Consider the following 23110-nt stretch of genomic DNA (forward strand, 5'->3'; position numbering starts at 1 on the left):
GACATCTTGAAGGAAATGTCAGTCTTAGATGTCCTGTCAAAAATGCTCCTTCACATGCTCAGTTTATTTAGGTTTAGTATATTAATGGGATATATGTTGCATCAGATCAAAAAAGGTTGCTGTCCTAAAGAAATTGAGCTCTTGATCAGTCTTTGCCATGTGGGCTTGTGATGAATGTGTAGGAGGATTCATGAGAGATGGCAGAGTGATAAAAAAAAAAAAGCATATACAAACATTCACAGAGATAAAGGGGCCCCTGTGACAGAAGAGATGAGCTTTTGATATACTGTACCCTAAGCACGAGGGATGCCGGTGACAGGTGGTTTCAGAGTTAATATAACAGATTTTTCTCCCATTTGGTACTGATGAATTGGAGAGAACAATGCTTGTTCGTGACTCATGGGTACAGCACAGTCTGTCAGTACCAGCAGTATTCCTGCACTCAGGAGGAGGCCTGATTTATTTTAAATGCCTTCTATTTGTTTATTTTCTCCTATCTTGTGCTTTTCAGGCCCCAAACCATAAATATACAAAGCAGACAAAATACCTGAAAGTGAAGGAATGAAATCCTTGTGTCCTTTCTCCTCCCCCTCATCCCATGAATCCCCTGTACTTTTTACATGTGAATGCAGCTGTGCAATTTTATAAAAGTCTGCTTCTGCATATAAAACAGGCTTTTTCACACAAACTCACCCCCCTCAGTCTAAATCTGAGGCAATGGAGGGCGAAGTAACTTTCTTGAGGTCACAGGAAGCATCGATGGGATTTGAACTTTAACTTTCCACATTCTTAGCCCACTGCTTTAAACAAGGGCTAGCTCCATATTCTGTACTTCAACGCATGATCGGTCTGCAACAAAACCTTGACACTAAGAGATCTGATCATTAGATGCACTGCCAGCATAGTTGGTATAACCAAATCCTGGATTCAAGACAAGAACTCTCCCATTCCGAATGTCCTTTGCCCCTAGGACAGCAAAGAGAGGAGGGGGATTTATCTTACTCTAGAGGTATGCGGCCTGGCTGCTAGAGATCCCTCCCTGCCCACCCCCTGATGAAGCCGCTGCCGGGGATCCCTCCCTGCCTGTCTACCCGCCCCCTGCACCACCCCCCCCCCAAAGCTAATCCAGCAGCACTTCGAGCAGGGACCCAGGCAGCAACTCACACGCTGCGTAGCTGACCAGGAACTTTCTCTCCGTCTGAACTGATGTCAGAGGAATGGTTTGTGGGCTAGCCACGTGCAGCGTGTAAATTGCTGCATGCACCATCCCTGCACAGAGTTGCTGCTGGCAGAGGAGGGAGCTAGTCTGGCTCCAACGAAGTAACAGGGTCGGCTTCGGGGGTGGGGAGTGATGCGGCAGGCAGGCAGGGAGGGATCCCCGTCAGCAGCTTCAGCAAGGGTGGGCAGAGATCCCTGGTGGTGCCTGTGGCTTCTGTGGATGGGTCGACTTTGGGGGAGGGATTGCAGGTGGGCGGGGAAGTTAGGGATCCCCGGCATCTTAATTTTAGGACAAAGCTGGAAGACAGGGAGGGGGCACAAACTCGACACAAAAGGAAGGGAAGGAGAATGAACATGGGACACAGAATGGAGGGAGGAAGGGGACACTAACTTGGGATATATGAGGGAGGGAATAGAAAGAGAATTGATGGGCATGAGAAATGGTGCACATGGGGAAAGGAAGAAATGAAAATTGGGTAAGAGAGAGAGGAGTGAGGTAAAGATGCATGGGGAATAGAAGGATGAGAGGGAGAAATGTTGGATATGGTGGTGGAGAGAGATGGGGATGCAAGGGAGAGGAATGCTGAAAATAGTGATGGAGTGAGAAATGTGGAATTGTGCTGGAGAGGGGTATTAGAATGAGAAATGGGCATGGGTTGGTGGGCAGTGGTGAAAAATGCTGCACATGATCTGGGGGATGAAAGAGGGAGAAATGTTGGATGTGGCAGTAGAGGGAGTGGGAGAGCTGTCTGGATCTCTCAAGACAGATGGACAGTGAGAGAAAGAGAGGGAGACATACAGTCGACTCCGCTTAAGTGCATGGCTTCCGGACCAGACCGCCACGTGTGCTAACATGGAGTGTGCGCTTAATCAGAGTACCACTTTTTAGTCATGAAAAATCACAGTACACTGTAGTCCAATGTATCGCAAACTGTGTGCCATGGCACACTAGTGTGCCTCCTGAGATTCTAAGTGTGCTGCAGCTCACAGAGGATGAACAGAAGCACTGGCCAGCTGACTTGCCTCTCGCCGCATTTCTCCCTGGACTCCTCCTGTCTTCTGTGTCTTCTCCACACCCCTAGAACAGCAGCAGCAGCTCAGTGTGCTTTTAACTTGGCCACAGAGCTGCCACGAGGATTAATTTAGATGTGGTTTTCATCAACAGCCTTGGGGCTTTTGCTAGGCTGGCCCATTACAATCATGCAACTTCCTCTTTCGAAAGAGGAAGTCGCATCATTGTAACAGGCCGGCCTAGCAATAATATTATTATTAGTAGAGATAGATGCCACATTAAGGAAAGGAGAGGAGAGAGATGCCAGACTGGGAAGGGAGACAGGAAGGAGAGAGATGTCAGACCATGGAAATAGGGAAAGAAGGAGAGAGAGATAAGAAGTGAAGGTAAGACATGGAAAAGTAGATTTTGAGAAGAAAGTAGACAAATTGAAAAACTGAATGCTAACATAATGCCAAAGATGGATGCAAGGCAGAAAGTGAAGATGGAGAGAAAAACAGTCAATGGATAAGAAGGCACTGGAAACATAGTTAAAAGCACAGAAAAATAAAGTCACCAGACAACAAAGGTAGGGAAAATGATTTTATTTCAATTGAAATGTATTAGTTTTGAGAATTTATATCTGCTGTGTATATTGTGTGTATATGAAAATGAATGGTAAAAATTGCATTACAATTAGTAAAGGGGGTAGGATCTGGGGAAAAACTTGGGTGGGTCTAGGGTGAAGCTTGGGAAGTCTGTGGTTGGAGGTACTCAGTTGATATTTGTTAGACTTCCCTGCTGGCACGCCCTACTGGCATTTCAGGGTCTGTTGTGAGGGCCTCTGCACATGCGTGGATGTCAACGTGATGATTTCACGCATGCACATGATGTCATCACGGTGACGTCCGTGTACTTCTGGGTGCCTCGAGCCATGGCCACTACCTTTAGTGTGCCCTGGCTCGACAAAGTTTGAGAGACACTGCTGTAGTCAAATGCAATAAAACTTTTATTCAGCAAAAAAACACACATAAAACAATTCTGCATGGTTCAGTTTTAGAATCAGCACTGTTCCATCTAATGCAATATACTGTAAACCTTTTTTTAAATCAACATTCTACTGAAATAATCAATCATTGTTTTCTGAACGCAGATTGCACGATTCAGGCTGTGTATCTGACTACAGATACTGTAAAACTGGCCATAGTCATGACATCCATTTAACTCCAGATAACAACGCAGCGTCTGTAGGGACTTCAACGCGTCTGAGAAGGAGACAATCTCTGCAGGTGTTTCATTAGTTGTGATAACCGCAGCAGCATCCCCCGTCATCATCAGACTCTTGATTGTCTGCAGTGTCTTTTATGACTGTACAAATATTGGAATTAGTGCTGTCAGATGCTGTGGGCACATCATTGTCAACGGTGACATACAGCTCAAACTCTTGTGGCAAGAGTCCAACTGGGAGATCAATGGACAAAATGTCAGCTTCAGTTGTCTCATAGGATGCATGAATGAAGCTCGCCCGTTGATAGCAATTTGAAATCATTGATGATGAGACTCAACTCCACGCCTCCCATATCATGTGAAGAGAGTCGAGCACCGTCATTTTTCTTGCGAGCTCAGCAGATCGGGGGCTGGATTCCGTGCTTGCAATCACTGCCATCACATATCTTAGGACGAGCAATGACGTTTGAAGTTGGCGATTATTCCCTGGTCCATCGGTTGGATCAAAGAGGCCGTGTTTGGTGGCAGAAACACAAGTTTGATGTTGGTTAGTCGTACGTCATTGCTTTGTGCTGCACAGTTATCACACAGCATTACAATGTGTCCCCCATGCCTTCTCATCAGATTGTCAAGCTTCTGCAACCATTCAATCCACAGTGTCGCCATCATCCATGCGTTTTTGTTGCTTTCATGTTCAACAGGCAGGCGTTTAATGTTTTTGAGGATTTCGATTCTTCCCAATCACCAGTGTCTCGAACTTTTCATTATCGTCCTTATTGAAACTGAGCAGCAATGTCAATTGTTTCTTTGGCACCTTGAAGCCAACAGTATTGCTGCGTTTGAAAGCCAATATTCCATGAGGGATGGCATGCCAGTACAGGTCCGTCTCATCGGCGTTGAAAACATCGCATGGTTCATATCCACCAATGACTGATGGCAACACTTCCATGTCCCATCTTTCTGCACCAAACTCATCAGCGTCTTGTTTTTTGCCATGCTGTGTCTTAAATTTTATGCCTTTACAAACTTTCCACCTCTCTAGCAATCCGTCTGTTGCTTGGAAGTCTTCTACGCCTAGTTCTATAGATAGCTGTGCTACTTTCTCCATCAGTAGAGGCATACTGATTGGCAGTTGATGACTTCTAGCTTCAGCAAACCATCACAGCAACACCTGTTCAATGTCTTCAGCCTTCCCAGTTCTTTTCTGTTTCCTGGTAGGATTGCTGTTGTTTTGCCAGTCTTTCAATATGAATCCAAGAAATCTGGCTAGGATGAACGCTGTAATGTTTTGCAATAGAGACCTGACTCTCCCATTGGTCAAGTCTCTTTAAGACATTGACACGTTCAGCCAAAGACAATGACTTTTGTCGAGCATGGTGGACACGTTCATCCAGAGACATTGACTTTTGACCAGCCAAAGACAAAGGTTTTTCTCCATGAGTCACCATGGTGCAGTTTCGAAAGTTTGAACACCTGGCCAGACCTAGACTGCTGATCCAAAACACATGGCTCATCAACGTGAGAATGTGATTGCTTTTAACCGGAGTGAACATAACGTGAACGCATAGAGGTGGGACCTATAATATCAGTGTGCATAAGTGGATTGTGTGCTTATCAGAATTGCAGTTATCCAGAGTTTATGTCCATTGACTTTAATGTAAAACAAATGTTACCTTGGAGGTAGGCTATGGATAACCAAAGCATGCGCTTAACCGATGTGCACTTTGGTGGAGTCTATTGTATTGCCAATACGGGGGGAGGAGAGAGGGAGAGAAAATGGACTCATGGAGGGACAGTGAGAGAGAGAGAGAGAGAGAAATGGTTGGTTGGGGAAGGAAATGGGGTCCGGAGGAGAGGAAGTGTGCAGGAGACAGAAAGAAAGAAATATTGGATGCAGTCAGAAGGAAATGCAACCAGAGACTCATGAAATCACCAGACAACAAAGGTAGGAAAAATAATTTTATTTTCAATTTAGTGATCAAAATGTGTCAGTTTTGAGAATTTCTATCTGCTGTCTATATTTTGCTCTCTATTTGTCTATTTTTCTATAGTTGTTACTGATTGCATATTTTAAAGTCATCTGCTTTGACTTCTGAAAAAAAACCCTGAATATAAATGATAATTAACATTTTCTCTGCGTACAGTGTGCTTTGTGTTTTTATAATTTTGTGGTTACCATTATGTATTAAGATTATATTGTGTGTATATAAAAAATGGATGGAAGAAATTGCGTTACAATTAGTACTCTTATTATGGGGGTGGGGGGTCAGGGGTGGAGTCAGGGGTGGGGGTTCAGGGCGGAGTTTGGGCAGGTCGGGGTGGAGCTTGGGCGGGGGTACTCGGTTGGTACTTGTTAGGCTTAGGGGTACTTGGCATGATGAAGTTGAGAGACACTGCTTTAAGGCACAAATAAAAGCAGTAGTCTCAGGTGTATTCTATTGGCTACGTGTTTTACGTAGATTAAGAGATAATCTGTCTAAGGATAATGTTAAAACCACTGTAGTGCTGAAAAATCAATCCTGTGTTTGATTATTGCAATGTTTTGTATTTGGGTTTACCATAATGTGTTCTTAGGGCCATGCAACCTGCTCAAAATGCCATTGCCCGCCTGGTGGCGCATGTCTCTGGGTTTGAGCACATTATGCCTGTTCTGAAAGACCTGCATTGGCTGCCAATCAGTGCTCGTATCAAATTTAAGACACTGTGTTTAATTTTTAAATTATTGAATGATGGTGGTCCTGAGTTGCTGTGGTCGTTGGTGCACTTTTACATACCGTCACAGAGTTTATGTTCTAAAGATAGGCTTTGTCTTGATGTGCCCTCTTTTTCTGTAATTAAACTTCTGAGTTACTGGAAAGTGATGTTTTTGTTCAGGGTCCTATTTGTTGGAACAGGCATTCTATGGATCTTAGGCAAGAATCATCAGTATTACAGTTTAGAAAAGAAATGAAAACTTTTTTTTATTTCTGCGTGCTTTTTCAACCTGTAACAGCGAGTAATGAGCCAGCAATCAAGTCTCAGTCAAATACAAGCAATAGAGATGATGGTTATTTGTTTTGATGTTGTCTGTTTATTGTTGGTTGTATTGTTATATGTTTGTTTGTTGTAGAGGAAACGAGAGCCGGCGTGATTAAAAGGTGAAATTTTCTAAATGGACTCAAAGTGGCTTACAATAAGAATTGTAACAGACATAACAGTTATGGTAAAATTTGTGGTTACAATTGATTAGTAAGATTGGAACTAATAATGATAGTAACAGTAGAGCCTCTAGATTTCAGATGTCCATTAGTCTTTAGATTGCAGAGAGAAGAGGTGTTTTTTCAGTAATTTCCTGAAGTGATAGTAGGAAGGAACTTCTCCTAGAAATAGTTGGAGATGGTTCCAAGTTTTGGGGCCTTGAAATGCAAAGATGGCCTTGAATTGCTTTTTTCTGTGAACTTTTAGAGGTGTTGGAAAGGTTAGCTCGTGTCATTGCATAGCCCTGGAATATTGGAATGATTTGTTGACTTTTATTTTTGAGAACCATGCACGCTATTTTATATTGAACCCTTTTTTTCTTTTTTATTGGTAGCCAGTGTTGCTCTCTCAGTAGTGGACTAGGGCTCCCATATTGACTTTGATGGAAGATCAGCCTTGCTGTTGTGTTCTGGTATGCAATAATCCAGCAAACCAACAATCATGGAGCAGAAAACAATTTATTTATTACAAAATTTCCATGGTATTAACAACATAAAAACATAACAGCCACTGCTATTTAAAAAGTTTGCCTGAAGTAATTTCCTAAATTGTAAGTAATTTTTACAATACAAATTGTAGCTCTATCCTTCCCCCCTTTCTCTCCCCCCTTCTACACATAAGTTCATGTAATCCTTTTTCTTCTTCTCTACCCACTATTTTAAGTTCTTGTAAACTGTGTCGAGCTCCATTCTCATGGAGATGATGCGGTATATAAACTTAAGGTTTAGATTAGATTAGATTAGATAATCCTTTTGGGAAGACATTCCAGAAACATGCACTTTATATGTAGAAAATTCTTGATATGGAATTATCTAATCTAATCTGCCTACATTCAACATTCAATTGTCAGCAGACCTTAATGGGTGTGGAGGATAATATGAGTACAATGGTAAAATCATAATGAGGTAGCCAAAGAGGGAGACACATTGTCTATTAATGTTCTACTGTAAATATCAGAGCCAAACTTTTAAAATGAGCTCATCGTTTGACATAAATCCAATGTAATTTTTGAAGTTCAGGAAAGATATGATCAAATTTTGAGACACTTGTAACAATATGAGCTGCAGCATTCTGTGCCTTTTGTAATTAATTTAACAACTTCAAGGCACAACTAACAAAGTATTGCAATAATCAAAAAGTGGCATTACGAATGCAAGCAATACAGTTCTAAAATTTTCTTCTGTTATATTCTATGCAATATTTTCAATTTAAAGAAAATTTTCTATAATAAAGATGCAAAGGATAAGGAAAAATCTAATACAATACCTAAATACTTAAACTTCTTGCAGAATAGGAATAGTATCATGTCCCATCTGAAATTCTGAAGGGTACTTTTTCCATCCAAGTAATCAGAATGGATTAGAACTTGAGTTTTGGATACATTTAATTTTAGTTTATTTGCTAACATCCAGCAATTTGTCATTAAACAAAGTTTCAGGAAATCTTGAGAGTTATCAATCAATCCACCAGTTGGAAAAAGAAACTTTATAAGAGGCACCCAATCCGAATAAAAGCTTGCATAGGGAAAACACATAAATATTAAAAAAGACAATCCCTGTATGACTCCCGAACCTTTTCTTATCCAAGATGAAACACCCTGATCACTCTCAATGCGAAACATTCTAACAGTCAGAAAAGATCTAAACCAGTCTAATACTTTCCCCTCAAGAGCCAGTGGGGCTCATAATCGAAAGAGAAAAACGTCCAAAAACCGGCCTAAGTCGGCACTTGGACGAACATTTCTCAAAAACGTCCAAGTGCCGATAATAAAAACGGGTCTTGGACGTATTTCTAAACGACCTAGGCCTTCATAGTGCCGCTGAACGACCAAAGCTAAATGGTGCGTTTCGGGAGGAGTGTCGAGGGCGGAAGTTGGGCGGGATGTGGGCCGGCTTAGATTTAGTTATACAGCATGTATAACCGAGCCTAGACGGAACTTGGACGTTGTGACTTAGACCATTATAAACATGGTCTAAGTCACAAAAACCCACCTAAAGTCACCATATAAACACTGAAAACACATAAAACAGACCCCACACACTACTCCAGTGATCAACGACCCCCCCCCCCACCCCAATAAAAATTTTATTCACAACTTTAAAATTCCGCCTCCAGACCATCATCACTTAGCCGCCTGGCATAGGAAAGCCTTGTTGTCCAGCACAGAGGCAGCTTAAGTCATCTTGGGGGTGGGTTAGGGACACATAGAGAGGAGGACCCATGCCCATAAGCCCCTGTAATCACTGCATTGATACTTAAACATGTGCACTGCCCTATACACCCCAAAACTCTTTTTTACTGGCATATTTGGCTCCTGCAGCCATAAGGGCTATTGGGGTGGTAGATAAGTGGGTCTAGGGGATTCTGGAGGTGGTTTGGGGGGCTTACCGTAACCTATAAGGGAGCGGTAGGAAGGAGAAGACATGGCACCCTTTTTGTGAAGTTCACAGCAGTGCCCTGTAAGGTACCCCACTATTTAGGTGCCATGTTGGGTGTGCAGTCCATCACTTTGCAGACCCCTCCCACATCCAACAGGGCTTGTTCTAGGCGTTTTGGACTTGGATGGAAAGTTGGACGAAAATGTGGTATAAAGATGGACGATTTAGTGGCTTGGACGATCAGATCGGCAGGACGTATAATTAGACGATTTTCGAAACTAAAAAAAGTTGGACGTATCTTTCGAAAATGTGTCTTGCGAGATGGACGTAAACAGACTTTGATGTCCCTTTCGATTATGCCCCTCCACGTCTCTAATCGATCTAATAACAAACCATAATGCATTGTGTCAACTGCTGATCTCAATATGTATACTTTGGAGGAAAGGCGGGAAAGGGGAGATATGATAGAGACTTTTAAATACCTATATGGTGTAAATGCGCATGAGTCGAGTCTCTTTCATTTGAAAGTAAGCTCTGGAAGGAGAGAGCATAAGATGAAGTTAAGAGGTGATAGGATCAGGAGTAATCTAAGGAAATATTTTTTTTACAGAAAGGGTGGTAGATGCATGGAACAGTCTACCAGAAGAGGAGGTGGAGACAGAGACTGTGTTTGAATTTAAGAAAGCATGGGATAGGCATGTGGGATCTCTTAGAGAGAGGAAGAGATAATGGTTACTGCAGATGGGCAGACTGGATGGGCCATTTGGCCTTTATCTGCCATCATGTTTCTATGTTTCTAATGTTTTGTTAGGTAGGCCCTAATTATATGATTCCTGGAAGTTATTGCTACTATAGCATTGTAGAATTTCCTTATAGGTCTTGAGTGGCCTTTGTAGGGTTTTGCAGTATGCCTCATAATGGATTTAAGATTTAGACTTAGCTCATGCCTTTCTCAGTAGTAACTCAATGTGAGCTACTTTAAGGTACAGTAGGAGAATTTAAAGTCTAAATTTGTACCAGAGGTAGTGAAAAGTTAAGTGACTTGTCAAACTGTAGTGGAATTTGAACGCTAGTTTCTCTTGTTCTCATTCTGCTGCTTTAGCAATTAGGTAAAGAAAATATATGTTCTAAACATGTGTGGTAGCTCAATAATAAACTAAAGACCAGTAGATCTAAAACTTGGTGATCATTCACTCATCTACCAAAAACATTGACAGGCAAATAGTTGCGGGTAACCATAGGATTTTTGCTACAGTGCTCCTAAAAGCCATTATTCACATGGCCAATAGGAAGAAGTAAGTGCATCATTTTGATTTTTGGCACATGATTCTCTGAGATTTATTCAGTGTGTATATTGTTATCAGTTTCAGAGGTGCGGGGGGAAGGAAGGGGGAGCAAATAGGCAGTCTAGCTACACCAGAGCAACACAGTGTAAGGGTCTCTTTCTGCTGACATAGGTGTCATCCCCCCACCCCAAGGATTTTTAACGCCTCAATATGCCCCATCCTACTCCTGCCCACCTCATCTAGCCCCAGCTCCACTTTTGCCTCCCTAAATATCTGAGTTACCACTTGCCTATGGGTAAGGGTAGGGTTGGGTTTGGAATATCAGAAAGGGAAAAGGGGGAACTCAAAGTACGAGATGGAAAGCTGCTATATACTGTAGGTGAGAAGTAAAATGAGAGAGACTGAAGACTACAGGGGAAAAAGAAAGGGGAAAGGAAGAATAAGATCTAGCTCTGGACAGATAGAGAGGCAGCTTGAAGAAATGGAGAAAAAAAGATGAACGGTTATTTTCAGATTGAAAAGATGGCAGGAAGGAAAGAAGACAGGATGAAAAACAACAACAACCAGAAAATAGATCCTGGAAAAGGACTTAGAAAAATATTAACAAGGAGAAGATGGAAGAAAGAGCAAGACCATTAGAAAAAAAAAATCAGATAAAGGTATACAGAAGCATTTTATTTCAAGTTGTTAATTACTGGAATATAATGTGCATTTCTTGTGCCTTTGTATTTTGCTCAACACAGGACAATAGCATTTCTGTTCTTTCTTCAGTGTTCCACTGCTGAAAATGGTTTCTTGGAGTTTCTATTTCTTGGTACTTCTATTTCTACTTTAGTCCCTTTTTCTGCATTTAGTGAAAGTCGTCTGTGTTTGCATGAGGTATTCTGCTAGCATATAGTTTCTGTGTGAGGATTTGTAGCAGTCTAGTTTAATCTATATTTTTCAATTGTAGGTGCTGGTCTTCTAGGGTCTAGTGTCTAGGTAAGGTTGTTGAATCTTGGGAGTTAGTGCTGGTATAGTTTGGTAAAAATCTGTGTGTCTTTAAAAAAAATATTTATAGCATTGCAAAAGAATAAACAAGCAAATAACTTGTACAGAAAAGCCAATATAAAAAGAAAGAAAACTTCATTCAGTCAGGATAATACAATAGACAAAAACAATTTCTTAGCTCAGGCATACAAGTGAGAGAATTCCAATACTATTGTTTGGAGGAACAAAGAAAAAGCTTGGGGGGAGGATACCCCAAAGGAATTTAAAGACAAAAAGAGGAAAACTATAATGATCAAGAGAGCATATCAATTATCACCTCTATCCAAAATTGATGCCTCTTCCATAGATGAATGAGAAGTCCTCTTTGTAGTCAAAAAAGAAGACAAATGGGAGAGATCCCAAAACACATGTTCCTCTGAAGTTTGTCTTTTTGTGGTTGATATCAAGCTCTGTAATAGGGTAAACACCCTGAAAAGTGTGGATTACATGAGGCAGGATCTGGCAAAGCTTGAAGAATGGTTAGGTAATTGACAACTAACATTTAATGCTAAAAAAATGCAGGGTCATGCACTTGGGCTGCATAAATCCAGGAGAATGATATAGTATAGGAGGCAAATAATTTCAGTGCATGGAAGAAGAGCGGGACTTGGGGGTGATTGTGTTTGATGATCTCAGGGTGGCAAAACAGGTAGAAAAGGCAATGGCCAAAGCCAGGAAGATGTTGGGTTCATAGTTAGAGGTTTATATTCGGGTCAATGCCTCCTCCCAGAATTTTTTAAGGCTGCCGAGACCAGGCTCTGCCCCTCCTCCTCCTCCCTGCCCTATCTTCCTACCTCTATCGATCTGATGGAGGTGCAGCGGGCAGGAGCAAGCTTACTGAACTCCTGCCCCGCTGCTAACTGGCTGCGTGGATCCACTTAGTCCAAATTAGCGGCACGAGCAGCAGCGCAATTTGGCACTGCTTCTCGGTGCTGAGCGGCTTCCTTACTGGCTCCCACGAATTCTCACAAATTAACACAAAAGCTAATTAGAAAAGTTCATTCAGAAGGTATAAGGATAGGAAAAGTGAAATACTGCCACCTGCTGGGTTTAAAAAATTGGGCTTAACATTGGCAAATTTAGGATTTAAATGTAACCTGACGTGATGTATTCTTGGGAAGGAAGTCAAGTGATCAACTGTGCCATTGTATTCTAATGTATGATAATTATTACAATGATGTAACATATGGTATATATTTCTTTGTCTTGGATTTCTCCTTTGGAGAGCAGAAAATTTGATAATGCGTATGGCTCTCCCCAGACATGAAAGGCATTAATAAACATGAATTTGCTTATTACACGGCTTTTTCCATGTCTATTTATTTGAATTCACAGAATGAAATCCCTTGCCGAGTCATATTGGGAGAAGGAGTCCATTCTGGTAATTCTTTTGGCCCTGCTGTTCAAGTCTCCCAGCCTGGTTGAACAATCTATATCTATATATCTTATATATATATATATACACAGGCAGTCCCCGGTTTAAGAACGTCCAATTTATGTCAGACTCGTACTTATGAACCGGGGTCCTCCTTCTCCCTTCCTGTGGATAAAGGAAAAACAAAAAAAGAAAGAAGATATATGCCTCAAAAATATAGCCGTAACATAGCCATACAACTGTACAAATTTCACTTAGTGATTAGGAGAAGGAAGGAACTGTTTGGACCGGTCAGCCCAAGAAGTTGGAGACCAGCCTTTAAAAAGCTCTCAAAAGGTTGCTTGAAGCACAGACCACATAGTTGAGAGGTTTCTCATTTCAAGTAAATATTTATCTACTACTAGAGCATTCAAGGAACTACACAGGAGAGCTGAAATTTCCCAACATTTCACAGTGGCCAGCACAGGACTATGAAACCCCTGTAGAGTGTTTAAATGGTTTTCTTGTTATTTTTCAGCCCCTTTTGGCTATCAATTCTCAGTAGCTGGGTGATTTGGTCAGGACTGCACTACATTTTATAATATTTTATTAGTGCTGCAAGACCAGGGATCATTTATGTTTGAAACTAATTTGAATGCTTTTGGGTCCATTTTCAAAGTGATTCAAACAGGCAGGAGAGGTTCCTGTTCACTTAAATTGAGGCTACTCAACCATTAATATTCAGTGGTACTTAAGGCAGTGCCAGTGAATATCAGCTCTGACTGGCCACATTTAAAATGAGCAGGTCAGAGGTGGTAAATGGGGCAGAGTTGGGGCACCAGAATAGATAATCTGGTGAATATAGGACAGCTTCAAAACTGTCCTAAATTAATTTGGTTAGCTAAGTAGGCCACAGCTGAATTTCAACTGAGACCTGCATAAAATTCTAGATAGCAGCCTTTCCTATTCCCCCCTCTCAATCTCCCTCCCATCTACCCCATATAGCTGCCTTCCTTCCTGTCCCCCTGTTTCCAATACCCTCCCACTTCAGATCCCAGGGCCTACATGGGATCCCTGGTGGTCCAGCAGAGACAATGGGAGCAAGAGCGAAGCCTACTCACTCCTGCCACTAGTGACTGCTGCAACTTCTAGCAGCAGTGTCATGGTACTTTGGGATCCCAGGTGGGCACAGGGAAGCCTATCAGGACCAGAGTTGTGAGATGGGGTTTCTTTCCTTGCCAGAGAGAGGGGGATCAGATGGAGGGCAGCTGTTTCAGGTAGATGGGAGGGATGTTTAGGGGTGTCAGAAAGATTTCTATCTTTAAAATGTTATGTGGGCCCCTGCCAATTTCAGCCAGGAACCCCAAACTATCTTATGTGAGCCCTGGTTGAATACTGGCTGGGATCTGCATAAGCTCCGGGAGCAGTTATTCAGTGCCAGTGAATATATGGGGCTAATTTAGCCAGCAATTGTCAGTGTTTAAGTTTATATATCTACACAAGAAGCTAAGTGTGAGGAGTGAGGGAGGGGTAAACAGTAAAAATGACAGTGAAACCTTTTGAACAGAATACTTTACAAGTCTTGGGATCTTTGTGTATATAGTCTGTGAGTTATCATATTATTCTTTCCTTAGAGGAAAAAACCCATAATGGCAGCAGGTCATAAAAGAGGCACAGTTTGGGAATATTTTAATGAAGTTCCTTTAAATATGGATAAGGCAAGTATGCAAGGAAAATGCAAACACTGCAACAAAGAAATGCTAGGCCTGAAACATCATGAGAACAGCTATGATGAAGATGACAAAAGGAACATGTTTCAACAGACAGGATTTCCAGTTTGTTAAATGTTTTGATTTCATCATATTTTTTAAAGAATGCCCTGAGGAATTGTCATATTTAAGCAAAAATATATTTGTTATTATTACAACATTTTACCGTCATTTTGATACAGTTGTTATGATGAAATAAAGAGTTGAAACAAGCAAATATTCCTTTTTTGGACAGTACTGAATAACAGTAAATATAATGAGTAATACTAATAAGGAGAAATAGATCAATAATAAAATAACAACATTGACTTTTTTGTTCAGGGGAATCTATCATCAGAGAGAGGTGGTGGAGAGAAAAACGGTGACGGAGTTCAAAGAAGTGTAGGATGAGCACAGAGGATCTAGAATCAGAAAATAAAAATTAATATTGAAGAACTAAGGCCAGTACTGGGCAGACTTGCACGGTATGTGTCTGTATATGGCCTTTTGGTTGAGGATGGGTTGGGGAGGGCTTCAATGGCTGGGAGGGTGTAGATGGGCTGGATGAGCTTTGACGGAGACTTCAGTAGTTGGAACCAAGCACAGTACCGGGTAGAGCTTTGGATTCTTACCCAGAAATAGCTAAGAAGAAAAAATTTAAAAAATTTAAATTGAATCAGGTTGGGCAGACTGGATGGACCATTCAGGTCTTTATCTGCCATCATCTACTATGTTACTATGTACAGTGGTGCCTCGCATAAAGAACGCCTCGCACAGCGGACGCTGCACACAACGAACTTCATGTCATGATTCATACAACGAACTTCGTTTCACACAACGAAGTTGCCCGAGCTTCCACGATCGCTGCCGATGTATTGCATCCTTCCGCGCAGGCACTGCAGGCAGTCGTTAGTCACTGCGCTTAACTTTAGCACGTATCGCGGCAATCGTTCTTCATTACGAATTAAATCACGCACGCACGCACGTATCACGGCAGTCGTCCTTTTAAGATAAACTCAATATTTTTTATATATCATGGCTTCTAAAAAAAGCAGGAAGGTGATTTCTGTTGAAATGAAACGGGAAATAATTAGAAGGAGTGAATGTGGGGTAAAATAGTGTGACCTCGTCAAAGAGTTTGGCCTCAGCAAGACCACCATTTTCACCATTTTGACAAATTTATCTTTTTTTATGTCATCTTAGCATATTTTATGCTGCAGAACGAATAATTTTTTTTAACATGTATTGTTATGGGAAAACGCGTTTCCCATAACGAACTTTTCGCATAACAAATTTGCTCCTGGAACGAATTAAGTTCGTTGTGTGAGGCACCACTGTAATCTAAATGATTCTGGAAATTATCCACGTTTGAGATCACCATCCTCTTGTTCTACAGTTTCAGAGTTATCTATCTGCCCAGGACAGTGTTTCAGTCACATCATATACATCACATATACACAGTATATTACCTAAAAGAAAGAAAAAATTCTGATCATCCAGAAATCACCATAGATAAATTAGTGATAAAAAACAGTAAATTAAAAAAAGAGGTAATTGATGAAAAAACTGCCCAGTTTATGTGACAAACTCTTTCTGTCTGATTGAAAGCTCACACTTCATTAATATAGTTCTGTCACTGAGACCAGAATACATTTCACCTAGCAGAGCAGATTATGCAGAGAAATTCCCAGATAATGTGTATGACAGAGAAATGGAGCAATGTGCAACAGATCTAGAGGGTAAAATTGTTAATCTAAGTCTCGATGGGTGGAGAATTGTCCACAATGATCCTGTTGAATGTGCTTGTATAACAACAGAAGAAGAGAATGTCTTTCTTGCAGAAACAATTGCTATCACTAGAAATGTACATATAGCAGAATACTTACAGGAAGTAGTATTAAAAGCTATAATGAAATATGAACAAAATTCAACTATCTAGTATGAAGTTTAGTCACAGACAATTCTACTAATATATCCATGATGAGAAGAATTTTAGAAGACCATGAAGAGAATGCCAAGCTAATAACATATGGTTGCTCATTTGCTGCACCTCCGAGCCAAATATTTTAGTGTCCCAAAAATAAAGAATAATGTTGAAATTGCTAAATACTTTCATAACAATTATTTTGCAGCAGCAACTCTGAAGAGAATGGGTAGAACCAAGCTAACACTCGCACAAGATGTTAGATGGAACTCTGGGCTCCTTTTACTAAGGTGCGCTAGTGTTTTTAGCGCATGCAGGATTTTTGCGTGCGCTAAACCCACGCTACGCAGCTAGAACTATTTAGCATATGCTATTCCGCATGTTAAGGCCCTAACGCACCTTAGTAAAAGGAGCCCTCTATAATGGACTCTTTTGAGCAGTATATAAAAAACTGGCCTATTCTGATGACAGTTTTTGATCAAAATCAAGAGAAAATAAATAGCACTGTTACAGCCAAACTCCCCAATATTGGGCTTAAGAGAAATATTGAAGATATGCTAAGAATCCTGAAACCCATTTCAGATAAATAGCTGTTTTAATGCTGGTGCTGTTGAAATTTGGAAGGAACTGAGTGTGCACTTAACAACAGAACTGCAGAATGACAGAATTAAATTACAAGAATTAAAAAAAAAAATGAATGGGACAAGCACTGCCTCCAGCTCATTTTCTTGCACATATTGTCAATATCTTGTAACAGGGTCAACCCTTAAGTTCTGAAGAGGAGTTAGCTATGCCATGGGTATCCAGGAATCATCCATCTGTAATGCCAACTATAATAAACTTCAGAGCTAAAGGAGGACCATTCAAGAAATATAGGTTTGCTGATTACATTTTAAAGAAAGTCATACCAGTGAATTGGTGAAAGTCACTTAATAAGCACTTGGATTTTGAGGCTGTTGAAGTAATAATTTGACTTTCAAAAGCAGTAGCTTCTTCTTCCAGCATTAGAAAGAATATTCTCTTCCTCTGGATTCATTCATTCCAAATTGGGATTCAATAAAACAGGAAAGTATGTTTTTATCTTCCAGATTATGAACAAACAAGAAAATAAAGATGAGTGAGCTACAGTATTTTAAATTTTTCATAAATGGACCTGGCTGATAGTCTAAGGTTTTTATTTAAAGATATTTTGTTTAACCACATCGGTTAACAAGGATGTTTAAGCAAATACAAGAATGCTGTTATTTTGGTTAAATACAACTATTTAAATTTTTATTAAAGTAATGATTATTTTCCCCTTTCAATAAAGTATAGAAGAAAAGTTGTCCAAATATGAATGAATAACCTACTGAAATAGATACAGTTCACCTCATAATAATTTCATGATCATTTATCTATGTATTTCTAATAGTTTATGGTTTATTCTTTATATTCTGCTTTTATTCAAAGCAGATGACAATCAAACATACATAATTAAAACATGATACAAATTTAACATAATTCAATTATCACAGACATTAGAGTGTGTATTTTATCTGACAAAAGATATGGTGTCTCAAGAGGTTATTTTTATTTGAAATGTCTTTCTGCTATTGGAGAGGCATTGGAAGTATGTTCCATTCTGTCGGCCCTGCACATAAGAAAGTATTCTTCCTTGTTGCCTCCAGATACAACTGTTTCTGAGAGGGAACACAGAAAAGAGGTACAGCACACAGGAACTTTATTAGAGTCAATAAAATGTTGTTGTCCAAACGGTGGTTCTCATTTGTGAGAAGACAGGACCCGACATGGTCCATGTTTCAAATGGTTGGGGCCCCAGATTATGTGTGTGATTGTGTGTGTTTGTATATGTATGTTTAAACATAAAATTGTTTTGCAAACTTTATATTTTAAACTTTGAGAAATCCTGAGATACGACATATGGAAATTATTAAATTAAGGCTGAAGGAACTGTTACCATGGAAACCCTCTAGAGGCCAGGATATAGGAGGTCAACTATTTTGACCTTGCTTGGTATAGGAACATGAGATGTAACTAACTTTAAAATGGAAGATTTTTTAAATGCAAGAATATTGTCTGGTTATAGGCTGGTCTTAGAAAAACCTTGTGACTTTAAACAAAGGTATTAAAGAACCTGTCAGTTTTTCCAGGCAGCAGAGAAGTAACATGGTAAATGACGACAGATAAAGAACATCTGGTCTGCCCATTGGCTGCTCTCATTTGGGGGCAGAGCTGCTGCTGTGCATGGGTTTTCTTTTGTGTGTCTGTGAAACCTGAAACTGTCAACTTTTCCAGAGAATGAGTTCCTATAGACACAGAGAACTATTTTTGATTCAGACTCCTAAAGATACTGGGTATGAGAGTTATAATAATTTATGCCTATTCAGAAATTGCTGTAAGCATGTATATAATTTTGTAAAACTTTTCTTTAAGCCTGTTATCTATAAAAGTTAAAAGGAAAGCCTTTGTTCAAATAAGTCTAACCTTTTTCCAGTGACGTGTTAATTGAACATTGGAAGATTCAAATGATGTATTATTGGTCACTACGAGAATACATAAGAAGGCACAAGCTTCTGATCTGGGGGGAGATTCCTCTCTCTCCTGGGCCAGTCAGGCTTGGGCGAGACAGGACACCCCCCCTCACACAGAATGTTTTATGGAGTTGGCAATTTATGTAAAGCATACAATTAATTAGCAATGTAATCTTAATTTTAATTTGAACCTTAAGTTTAATTGGATATAAATTGAATAAATATTATTTTCATTAAATTACATGTCTGTGTATGAGTTACTAGCATGAAATACCCTGTATGTGGAGATGCGATATGCCATCCACGTCCTCAAGGTCTCAAACACAAAGTGAACCATCTTCTTTTAATATAAATTGTTTATTGGTTTAAATAAAAGTCTTGCCTTTTTGTATATCATCTCTGCAGTCTCTTTTTGGTTTTGCTGTTCAATCATAACTAAGTCAACAAAAAAGTACCCTAACTCAGTGTTTCTCAACCTCTTCAAGCCCAATACCCCTAAGCCTAACAAATACCAAGCGAGTACTCCCTGCCAAACTCCACCCCAGACCAATCCAAACTGCACACCTGACCCCACCCCATAATAATAATACTAATTGTAATGCAATTTCTTCCATCCATTTTTCATATATACACAATATAATCTTATTAATACATAATGGTAACCACAAATTTTTTTTAAAAAAACAACAAAGCATACTGTATGGAGAGAAAATGTTAATATTTATATTTGTGGGGTTTTCAAAGATATCAAGGCAGATGACTTTAAAATATGCAATGTCACCTCAGTAACAACTATTGAAAAATAGACAAATATACTGCAAAATATAGACAGCAAATATAAATTCTCAATAGACACATTTTGATCACTAAATTGAAAATAAAATCATTTTTCCTACCTTTGTTGTCTGGTGATTACATGAGTCTCTGGTTGCACTTCCTTCTGACTATGCATCCAATATTTCTTTCTTTCTTTCTTCATATCCATATCTTTCACAATCCAGCCCCATCCCCTTTGGATCCAGGTCTCTCTTTTTCCTCTGCTTACACCCTCGCCAGATCCAGTGTTAGTTCCCCTTTGAACCTACCACCTTTGTTCCAGGTCTCCCTCTCTCTCCCTCTTCTGTTATGATCGTATATCTCTCTGTTCTTCCTCAGGGTCTCTCCCCTCTGTCTGCACCTCCCATAGTTCAGCATCTGCCTCCTGTCTTTTCCCTTTGGTCCAGGCCTTTCTCTCTCTCTCTCTTTCTTCTGCTTACAACCCCCCCCCTAGTCTTTCTCTGCCTCTCTCTCCCTCTTTCTCTCCTTCCTATGTCCCACTCACTGCCTTCCAGCCTTTGTCCCATCCCCTCCCCTGAAGCCAGCCTGCCTGTCTGCCTTCCTCCCTCCCTTCCTGCCACGCCAAAGCCTGGCCTACCTGCCGCTGATTCTTCCTCTCCCCGGTCTGCTGCCGCTCACCGCCCATTGCTGTAGCAAATCCAGGAAGGGAAGGACCAGTTGCGTGCAGTGATTGCACGCCACCGGCCCACAAGCCTTCCCCCAACATCAGTTGGCTGGCTCTCTGATATCAGATTTGACGTGGAGGGGAAGGCTTGTGGGCCAGCAGTGTGCAATCGCTGTACATGCCTGGCCCTTCCTACAGTTGAGGCGGTGGTGGCGGGTGGGGAGCAGCAGCGGTGCTGGGCGGTAAGCAACAGCGGTGCCGGGCAGCGGCTGGGCAGGGAGCAGCAGCGGCGGGGGCTGGGCGGTGGTCAGCCCGCATACTCCCAACAAGCAACACGCGTACCCCTCGCATTGATAAACCCTGCCCTAACTGACCAGCTGACTACTTGAGGGATTAAAGCATGACCCCTTTAATCTCTCAGTAGTCACTGACCCCTTCCCCCCACCCAAACATGTGACAGTGTCAATATAAACCAGGTTCTGTGACAATTTCAGATATTATGGCCATTCCTATTAGAGTAGCAAGCTAGTTCAAGTGTTCTGGGAAAACCTGGACATGTCCTGTTTTCTGAGGAGTGTCCGGATGCCCAGACTTTGTTTTTTAAATGGGGAAGTCTGTCTGAGAATAGCCAGCTTTCCTGACTCCCCCTAGAGAGCCACACTGGAACAGGGGCAGTGGGAATCCTGCGAGGACCACCTTCAGGTCTAAGGGATCCCCTCCACACTTGCTTGCTTCAGGCCGCCAGCAGGGTTCCTTCCTATACACTGGCAGCGGCTGACCCGGAAGCCTTCCCTCGAATTCATTTTGCATCAGAGGGAGGGCTTGTGTCAGAGGGAAGCTCTCCCTCTGATGCAAAATGCATCAGAGGGAAGGCTTCCGGGTCAGCCGCCAGCAGTGTGTATGAAGAAATGCTGCCAGCAGCCTGAAGGGAAAGGCCTGTAAGGTCCTGAAAAATGCTGGACGGGCTGGGGGGAGGTGTTGGTAGGGAGGGAAAGAGATGCTGCCAGTGGGGGAGGGAAGAAAAGGGAGAATGTTTGGACCATGGATTGCATGGAGGAGGAGGGAAAAAAATGGTGCACATGGGGAAAGGAAGAAAGTGGGAAATTGGACATGATGGTAAAGAGGAGGAAGGGAGAAATACTAGATGTTATGGAGAAAGAAGGATGGAACAGATGGAAAGGGATGCAAGAGAGAGGGATGTTGGCCATGGTGGTAGAGGGAAGGGAAGGAGAGGTGCAGCATGGTGGGAATGGTGGCATCATGTGGGAGAGGAGGGGGTTGTCAGGGAAATGAATGGAGGACAGTGATTATAGTGGGTGAAAATATGGTAATAGGGAATAGACTGAAGATGGAATGGAACAGAAGAGTGGGCGAATGAAGATGGAAATTTGACAGGTATGTATTTAAAAATTTAGTACCTGTAGTATCCAACAATTCTGCACAAAGTAAAATAAAACATACACAAAAAAATTAAAAGTGAAGAGAAGAGAGAAAGAGGAAATTAAAAAAAAAAGAAGGAAAGAGCTCAATGGAAAGGTTAATGTGTCAGAGGCAGTTGTAGTAAGGGAATGGAACAAGACAAGAGAGAAGAAAAGACCAATGGACAACAACCACTTGAAGAAGAATTTCCAGAAGACAGGAAAGCAGAAAAAAGAGAAACCGTAACTAACCTGATGGAAAAATAAATCTCAGACAACAAAGATAAAAAAAGGAATTGATTGAAATATTTTAGCTTTGGGATTGGGGTGTGGCATGGGGTGTGGTGTGGGTAGGGCTGGGGGTGGAGTCATGTGTCCTCTTTTTTTGTCTTCACATATATGGTGCAATGGACTGTAGAGAAAGGGACCCAGATCCATATCCCACTCCAATGAATACACTTGGTATAGAAATTGTGAGTCTTCTAAAGCCCATAAAATATGAACTTTACCAATAGATAGCAGACACCTGCAGACCTGAAGTGGTGTACTGTAGGTGTTTAGGTGTTCCCAGAGGGCTCACAGTACAAAATAAATGTGTTAAGATGAGATTTGTAAATGAGTCCCTTTATATGAAGTCCACTGCACTGACCATTAGGCTGCCTCTCTGCTCTGCTGGGATGTCTGTGTCTGTGCACTATTATTTCTAAAAAGTAATAGAGTATTGCTGTGCATTTAAGCACCTTCATCTTGTCTTAAAGAGAGTGATTTTTATGAAAGTTTATTTTTGATGGGATGTCTGTGTAGCCTGACAGACATCCCTAAGCTTGTTTTGTGTGTTTTTCTCTAGGACTTTTTTTAACATGATGTCTAAAGAAACACATACTGAGCACAAAACCGTTTGGAAAATAGCAATTTTTAGCAATTTTTGAAACAAACAAACAAAAAAAATAGATGTTTTTTCCAGTTCGAAAATTACTGTGTTCAGGATGAGAATTTTAGACATTTTCAGCAAACCATCTACAATTGGACTTGGATGTCATATCAAAAATGCTCCTCCATCTGTATAAAGTGTGATAATCTTCAGATAGAGAAATTATACATTCACAGGTGGTCAATAAACTTAGGGTTCCTTTTACAAAGGTGCCCTAGCATTTTTAACACACGCATCGGATTAGCGTGCAATAGCGTGTGCTAGCCAAAAATCTACTGCCTGCTCAAAAGGAGGTGGTAGTGGTTAGCGCGCACAGCAATTTAGTGTGTGCTATTCCGCACGTTAAGGCCCTAGCGCGGCTTTGTAAAAGGAGCCCTTAGTTCTATATATCTTTATC

The 23110-nt window shown here is 41.0% G+C and overlaps 1 protein-coding gene across 1 annotated transcript in view; it reads right to left on the reverse strand.

The window, feature by feature from the left end:
* The window catches only part of CARMIL2 (capping protein regulator and myosin 1 linker 2), a 582193-nt gene that overhangs the window by 197059 nt on the left and 362024 nt on the right, over positions 1-23110 (reverse strand). The window lies entirely within an intron of this gene.

This window comes from Geotrypetes seraphini, chromosome 4 (assembly GCF_902459505.1).
Source record: "Geotrypetes seraphini chromosome 4, aGeoSer1.1, whole genome shotgun sequence".
Taxonomy (NCBI): Eukaryota; Metazoa; Chordata; class Amphibia; order Gymnophiona; family Dermophiidae; genus Geotrypetes; species Geotrypetes seraphini.